This window comes from Lathyrus oleraceus, chromosome 3 (assembly GCF_024323335.1).
Source record: "Lathyrus oleraceus cultivar Zhongwan6 chromosome 3, CAAS_Psat_ZW6_1.0, whole genome shotgun sequence".
NCBI lineage: Eukaryota > Viridiplantae > Streptophyta > Magnoliopsida > Fabales > Fabaceae > Lathyrus > Lathyrus oleraceus.
In genome coordinates, this window is record NC_066581.1 from 179639769 (window position 1) to 179647692 (window position 7924).

The 7924-nt window shown below is 36.3% G+C and overlaps 1 long non-coding RNA gene across 1 annotated transcript; it reads left to right on the plus strand.

Annotated features, from left to right (window-relative positions):
• Nucleotides 1-3627: 3627 nt before the first annotated feature.
• On the plus strand, nt 3628-5708 carry LOC127126116 (uncharacterized). The gene is made up of 2 exons (XR_007804911.1): nt 3628-4514; nt 4642-5708. It is a non-coding gene; the product is annotated as an uncharacterized LOC127126116 (long non-coding RNA).
• The last annotated feature ends 2216 nt before the right edge of the window (nt 5709-7924 follow it).

The window sequence follows — 7924 nt, forward strand, 5'->3', positions numbered from 1 at the left end:
GGTAGAATGTGTATGTATCATGGAGATGAACGGAAGGAAGTGACCGGAGTCACATAAATTGAATATTTGGTGACAAGTGACTGAAGAAGTATTGTTTGAAACCGAAAGGTGAAAGTGTATTGGAATCCATAAGAGAAATGAGATTTGTACCATAGAGTGATACAACTTCAACCGATACGTGGACTAGTAGGACCGCCACTATAGGGTGTTTAGCCAAAAAAAGAAGGAATTAAGTGTTTGAGGGTGTAGCCCAAACAACTCTAGGTAGAAATGCGGACTATTCACTATACGTCCTAAAAGGGTATGTATGGAATTCAAAAGGAAGTGTATTTCAGATCTCAAAGGAATAATATGTCACTGGGTGTACGATTTATGATCGAAGGTATATAATGGATTGTGAAAGATATGGATGATGCCCTAAGGAGAAGGAGGAATAATTAGAAATATACTCGCCAAGGATTTGTATCCTCGTGCCTACGTATTCTCGTCGTACAATGAGAAAGTCAGGGCAATCGTAGTTCAGAACCACGAGAATATATAGAGAGAGAGACATATAGTGATGAAAAGTATAATTTATACCAACATAATGGTATCAAAAAGGTATTTGTCCAAGAAACGGGGACTCACAAGACAAACCCAATTTCAGAGATTAACTGCCATGAAACAAGGAGAGAGAGACATTTGTCTAAGCGAAGGGGGACTCACAAGACAAACACCAATTCAAGGAATGATTGCAGTAATGTATAGTACAAGGAATAGTGTATCACTGGATGGGGAACAAACAATTCGAGATTAAATAAGAATATTATCTTGGACCCAAGAAGGAGCTAGAACCTGAATCGAAGAGCAAGATAAGAATTTACCAATATGTGGACTAATAAGACCGCCACTATAGGGTAAAGCCAAAATGAAAGACTGAATTAAGTGTTTGGGCGCAATCCTAAACAACTCTCGATTGAGGAGATGGACTGTCGTTAAGACATCCCAAAAGGATAGACAAGGAGTCCAAGGAGAAATATGATTTATCTTAAAAAGATGGTATTGATTGAATGAATGAAGAAAGATTGATTGATACATAGGGTAGCAATAGATAAGGTAGGTAGCTCGCGAAGAAATTGGGTTCTCCTGCCTACGTATCCTTATAGTGCAATAAGGAAATCATATCTTTAGTAGTTCAGCCTACTACGGCTGGAAGCAAAGAGAGATTCGATAAGATTGCCCAGAGGCAAGGTAGATTGTTTAACAAGCAAGAAGTTGGTACTAACCAAAGATGGTGATCAACCACAAGAACAAATGAGATATAGCCAGAGTCTGAACTCTATAGGGAAAGATAGATGAATTCCATAATTTAAACTAAATACAAGGTAGGGAATGGATTCCCAGAGTAAGAATTCAAAGGGGCAACGGAGATATAATGTCAAGGTTTGAACTTGAAGTCAATGTCAAAGGCTGCCAGAGTCTGAACTCCATGTGCAAGGTGTTTAAGCATACCATAGTATGAACTATAAGGAAAAGGAACTGATTTAAATGCCAAAGTCTGAACTCCATCAGGGCGGAAGAGTATGGTTCCAAAGTACGAATTGTGTGTGCAATGAAAAAGGTAGCCAAAGTCTGAACTCCAAGGGCTGGATAAATGAATGCCAATGTCTGAATTGTAAGATATGATAATATGCCAAAGTATGAACTGTATAGACAAAATCAAGATAGCCAGAGTTTGAACTCAATAGGGAGAGGATGCCAAGATCTGTATCTTATAGGCAAAGAATAAAGCCAGAGTCTGAACTCCATGGGCTAAAGGAGTTTGCCAAGGTCTGCACCTTGAGGGCAAGAAGCAAAGCGAGAGTTTGAACTCCATGGGATAAAATAAGTCACCAAGGTCTGCACCTTAAGGCGAAGGATAAAGCCAGAGTATGAACTCCATGGGCTAAAGGAGGTTGCCAAGGTCTGCACCTTGAGGGCAAGCAACAAAGTAAGCCATAGTTTGAACTGATAAGAACTGCTTGAAACTATTGATTGAGAAATGGGTATGTGACCCTTGCATGACTGAATGAGGATTGAATGATTGATCGTTATATATAATAGATTGATAAATAAGATATCTCGCGAAGAAACTGAATTCTCCTGCCTACGTATCCTTATAGTGCAATAAGGAAATCAGAGCTTTCGTAGTTCAACCCACTAGGGCTGAAAGTAAGATGATTGGAGGCAAGAAGAGATGATATAATGATTGAATTGAAATGATTAGAATGGAGAATGGAAAGAGTGGAATAGACTTGATAGTTATTTGATAAGAATTACACTAAAGCCTATGAGTAAAGGTGGATACGATAAGCAACGAGCCAAACGTCTTACACCCAAAGATACCCAGAATGAGTGTATGAAAGCTCCAGTCTCATTCCTTCTTTACTACTTAAGGCTCGTGGCATGTAACTTCCACCTTAACTCTCAAGTGGAGAGAGAAGAATCTTTGTTGTTGTTTCTTGTGTTGATGAAGATCTTATCAATCGTTCGATTCGAGTTACACTAAAGTCTATGAATAGAGGTGATTACGATGAGTGTTGGGTCATTCGTCCCATACCCAAAGATACTCAGAATGAGGGAAGGAATTCTCCAATCCCACTCCTTCTCTATTGCTTAAGGCTCGTGTCGTACAACTTGATTCATGATGGATAAGTTGTTGATGTAGTCCTTCCTTGTTGCATGATGCTTTATGAAGGGAGAGAGACTTGTCAATCGTATGATTAGAATTGTGCTAAAGTCTATGAATAGAGGTGAACATGATGAGCGCCGGGTCATTCGTCCCATACCCAAGATATTCAGAATGAAGGTAGGAATTCTCCACTCCCACTCCTTCTCTATTGCTTAAGACTCGTGCCACATAATTCCAACTTTAATTTAACAAGCTTTTGCAATTTCCACCTTTGAAGCACTTGTGTAATCCGCTGCTTGGTATGACTGAGGATGCCTTGATTGAGAATCTTGACTTGAGGCTTCGAGCTCCACAGCTTAGAAGAAAAAATCTAGAAAACTAATTCCAATTAAAAGAACTGCTCCTAATTAAAATCTAACCTAAGTATTATTTTTCAAGTGACTAAAAAAATACATTTTTCTAAACTAAGCATTATGATTATTTTCTAACCAAAACTAAAGTTTATATTATAGTAATTAAATTGTATATATCTAAACTAAAGCTAGTGAATTATTTGACTAAGTAATTAAATTGGTGTTTCTAACTAAGACTATTGGACATATCTAACTAAATTTAAGTTGTATTTCTAACTAAGCTACAAACATATTGTAATAAAAAATTAGAACTAACAAGTTATTGTACTAAAAAAGAGAAAATCCAGTAAAACTTGAAGTTACACCATGAAAAATTGTTATGATAGTAGTGGCCTCACATGTCTAGCGTGTTATCATGAATGAGTGTATTAAGTGACAAATATATTATGTAGTATAAACCAAAGTATAAGCTATGATTATATAGGTTATTTGATATAAAACTTAACATAATATATATATATATATATATATATATATATATATATATATATATATATATATATATATATATATATATATATATATAATGAACTAATCAAAGAAAAAAAGTTAGCATTATTATAATAGTGCAGTAACTTGGAATATATACATAACACACGTGAACATGAAAGGGAATCGTGGCTAAAAGCACAACATGAAAACCCAGGAACAAGAAAACGCGCAGCTCAAAATTGCGTTTCCAGAAGTGATTTATGCAAAACATGATTTGTACCTTTTTCCACCATAAGCGCTTCCCGTTGATGCAAAAGCGACCAAGTCGCTCGGGTGAACCTCACACAATAACAACATTAATCTGCTCATCTCTCAATCGGTTCAAATTCCAATTTGATTTAGAATTCAGTTTTGGTTCTGGTTTAGGATGGGTTTGGAAACTGAGTTTGACTCGGTTTAGCTTACGCGACTTAGGTTCAGAATCGTGTTTAGTTTGTTTTACATGAGTGTGTTGTTGTTATCACTGTGTTATAGCTGATGTTAATTGCGGTTCTATTTTGAATTTGATAACATGTATGCCGTTCTGAAACTCGCACACCAATTGTTCGGTGAAATGCTTGAACTGAAACTTCTTGCTTTTCGATTTGTTTCGGTTCTATTTTTGGATTTTCCAACCGAGCCTTGGTTTGGTAATGGATTTTTCGTGGTTTCTTGCAGTTTATGGTGAATCGTTGATGAAGGTTGAAATTGGTGATGAAAGAGGTCAAGGTATGGTATTGACAAGATGCTGAAATTTTCTATGGTTTTTGTTCATGGCAAGGTTTGGATTCTCATGGTAACCGTCCACTCGAGATGAATAGCAAGGTAAATACATAAACAAACATGCAAAGATAACTCAAACAAGTAAGCAAACATAGAAGGACAAACAGGCAACCATTCATGGAGTCATAAATAAAGTTTGAGGCTTACCGATCGGAGACCCTCCGATGGTTCTTCAACGGCAATGCAAATTCAATACGGTAAGCAACTCTTTAATTCCTCTTCATTTCTTCTTCATCCCCTTTCTTTTCTTTCATTTGTTTTCTTCTTGTTGTTGATTCTTTTTCCATTTTTCAATGCTTGAAACATGAAAAATATGGAGTCAAGTGTAGTGAAGGTTATGCTCAAGTTTATTGAAGCTTCAATGTGAAGGTTCAACAACCATGAATTTGAGTTCTAGTGAGGGAAGGTCGATGAATGGAGAATGGAGAGTGAAAAACTTGAGATAAAGGGAAGAGTGAGTGGAATAAAAAAAAAGTGAAGAAGAAGAAGATCTTTAGTGAGCGAATGATGAATGCTTATATGGAACTAGGCGAGTGATGATTAAATTGGTTAGAAATTAGTTGAGTATGTTTTAGGCACTTTGGGCAATTGCCCAAAGTGGTTAGAAGTTAGTTAGTGAAAATTTAAGATATTTAGGACGGTTAAAGCATGGATGTATGTGAATTTACATGCATGTGCATATGCTGAATTTTTAGTGAATATGAATAAAATTGGATGAATTTACATGGCACCACTTGAACCCATGCTTGGCCATTTACATGTTATGAATGAACGAATTATAGATGTAATTGGATTGATGTTCATGGATGAAATGATCTATCACATGCATGCTGAATTTTTCTTTCAATGTGCATGATTTATGAGGTTTCACTTGTTGTATAGAAGTGGAATGAAAGTGATACATAATATAGAATTTATTCATGGTATATGCATAACATGCATAATTTTTATTGAATTTGACTTGGTTTAATGGTTTTGCATATGATGTGAATGTATGTGCATGTGTTGGATTTTAGAGATGAGTGACATGAATTTAAAATGACTTTTCATGTATATTTTGTAAATGCTCATGATACTGAATTTTGTTATGTAAGTGCTGAATTTTTTGAAGTGAATATAATTTCTAACTTATTTTTGTTTTCTTTGCAACATGGTACATGATAATGGAGCATGAACAAACATGGTCAAGAGTGGAGTATGAATGAAGACTATTGAAGAGCTTGGAATTATTTTTATTCTTTTGTGTATGGAAACTATGTAATATGCTGATAATAACATAAAGTTATGTAAAGTGAAGTCATGTGCATGTGAAGATAATATTTAGTGACTTTTGAACCTTATGTACATGGATTGAAAGACCATGAATAAAAAAAGAGGAATTATAGCTCAAAGTGTATGTATGCAAATAAATTCCAATGAATGCTTAGGGAATTTACCCATGAAGGGAAAAGTGACTTAGTGAATCACTTAGAAATTGAAAATGTATCAAAAATCGAAAATGTAAGTTAGATTGAATGGCTTACAATACAGGATATGTAAAAATGCAAAATGCGTGCTTGATGGGTATGTCATACACATGGTACATCCTTTTTATACATGATGTAATGACTTAAACAGAGAGGATGAATAGGTTTAGGAATGCATATGATAAGGGTCAAACGTCTGGTCAACAATGTCGACCCTGTTGACCAAAAGTCAACAACTTCTTTACTTTCCATTTTCAAAATTCAAGATACTTTCGGATTTAAGCAAAACATCATCACCAAAGAGTCTTTGACTTAATTTTTTAGATGAAGATGGAATGATGAGATGTAGATGAAGTGAATGCTTCCTAAATGCATGTAAATGAACAAAGCCATAAGCCTGGTGAAAAAAGTAGGGCAAATTTTGGGGTATGACACTCACTCTGTAGAAAAATCCCTCAAAACCTCACCCAAAGCTTACTTGAATAACTCTCTAAACTTCTCATTGAAGTTTAGCAGAGTTGAGCTCTAGCCTCACTATACCCACTCATTAGCACAAGCAACCTAAACAAATAAAGAAGAAGGAGGAGTATGAGAGGTCAAAATAAAGGAGGAAGAAAGAAGGAGAAGAGACTTACTGAAATTGAATCCAACTTATCGGAGAAGAAGGCGAAGCTATGGTAGGGTAACATTTCTCCCCTTTTGCACATTTTTCTTTTACCACTGGGAGCATAGGGGCCTGGGGAGTAAAACCCCCTGGTCCTGATCCCTAACTCAACTATGTCACCATTTAATTTTACTTTAAGTATGCTAGGGTTTGGACTGCCTTGTTTGAGTTGTTGTGTTTCTGATAAAGTTGGTGGGGGATATTGTTGAAGGGATGATTTTGATCGATTTTCATGTTGAAGGTTTGTGGATTTAAGGACACATGATGGGAATCTGGGCGTGTGTGTTCATGGTCCGACATGGAGTTCATCACTGAACTCATGACCAAACTGCATTTTGATATTGTTTTGTAAGATTGTTTTAGTTTTTGTTGTTTGGAGATAGAGTGTTAGTACATAAATTGAAGTAAAGGGATTAGAGACTCCTACTTGGGGACTCCCTCGCTTAAGAGGTCACCAGTTTCCTCTAAGCTTGTGACAAGTGTCCTTACATGCGGTGCATCCCCAACCACTAGATGTTATGACCTCATATGCTCTAACTAGTTTGCATTTGCGCATCCCCATGGTACTAGCATGTACCTTCACACAATGCTCATTTGGTTAATATGGACTTATGCATAATATCCGGAACCCAAGTTGACTAGCTTAATCTGTTCTTCGATGGATGAATGACTTTTTCCTCGTGCTCAAGAAGATGAGACAATTCATCACTTACTTCTTCATCACTTTCCTCCTCATCCTCAAACACAGGGAATTCAAAATTTGGAGTAGGAGAAGGATCATTGTATTCAATGGGGTTAGAAACCAAGCTGCATAATGATTTGATATTTTGATTTTAGAGAAGTGAATTGTGACCAAATATTATGCAGATGGACAATTATATTGTTTATTTATGTTTTTTGTGATTACCATTTTCAGAATAAAGCAAAAAGCAAAAGCATCATAGATGTGGATGAATAGAATTATATTTTATTGATGATCAAATTTGAAAATGCCCAAACAATGCTCACTTCTCCCTTAGGCATATGAGAAGGATTTTTTAAAAACAAATAAAAGCAATTACTTAGATCAATGCATAATAACAGGAATGTCAACAGCAGCCCAATTGTTGTAAGCTTTTCCATGCGTCACAAAATTGGTGCAGTCTTCATCTTCATCACCCTCTAGCACCACAGCTAAGTGTTGTTCGTTACAATGAATGAACCCTCTGCTACAGAAACTGGGTTGCGCATCTTCAGATCTAACCACAAATGAACCTTGTTGGAAACCCAAATCGGCTATGCTCTTGTTGTCGGAGACCTCTACCATCTGTCCCCACTGATCGGACTGACCCTCTTCAATAATTTTCTTTGCATCTTTGAATGAGGACGTGGGTGCCTCAACTCTCTTTTCTTCAGCAATAGATAAGGCTTGGAACAGAGTTCCAACCTCATCCTTAGCTTCTACATAAGAGAAAGATGACAAGTGACTGATCAACAA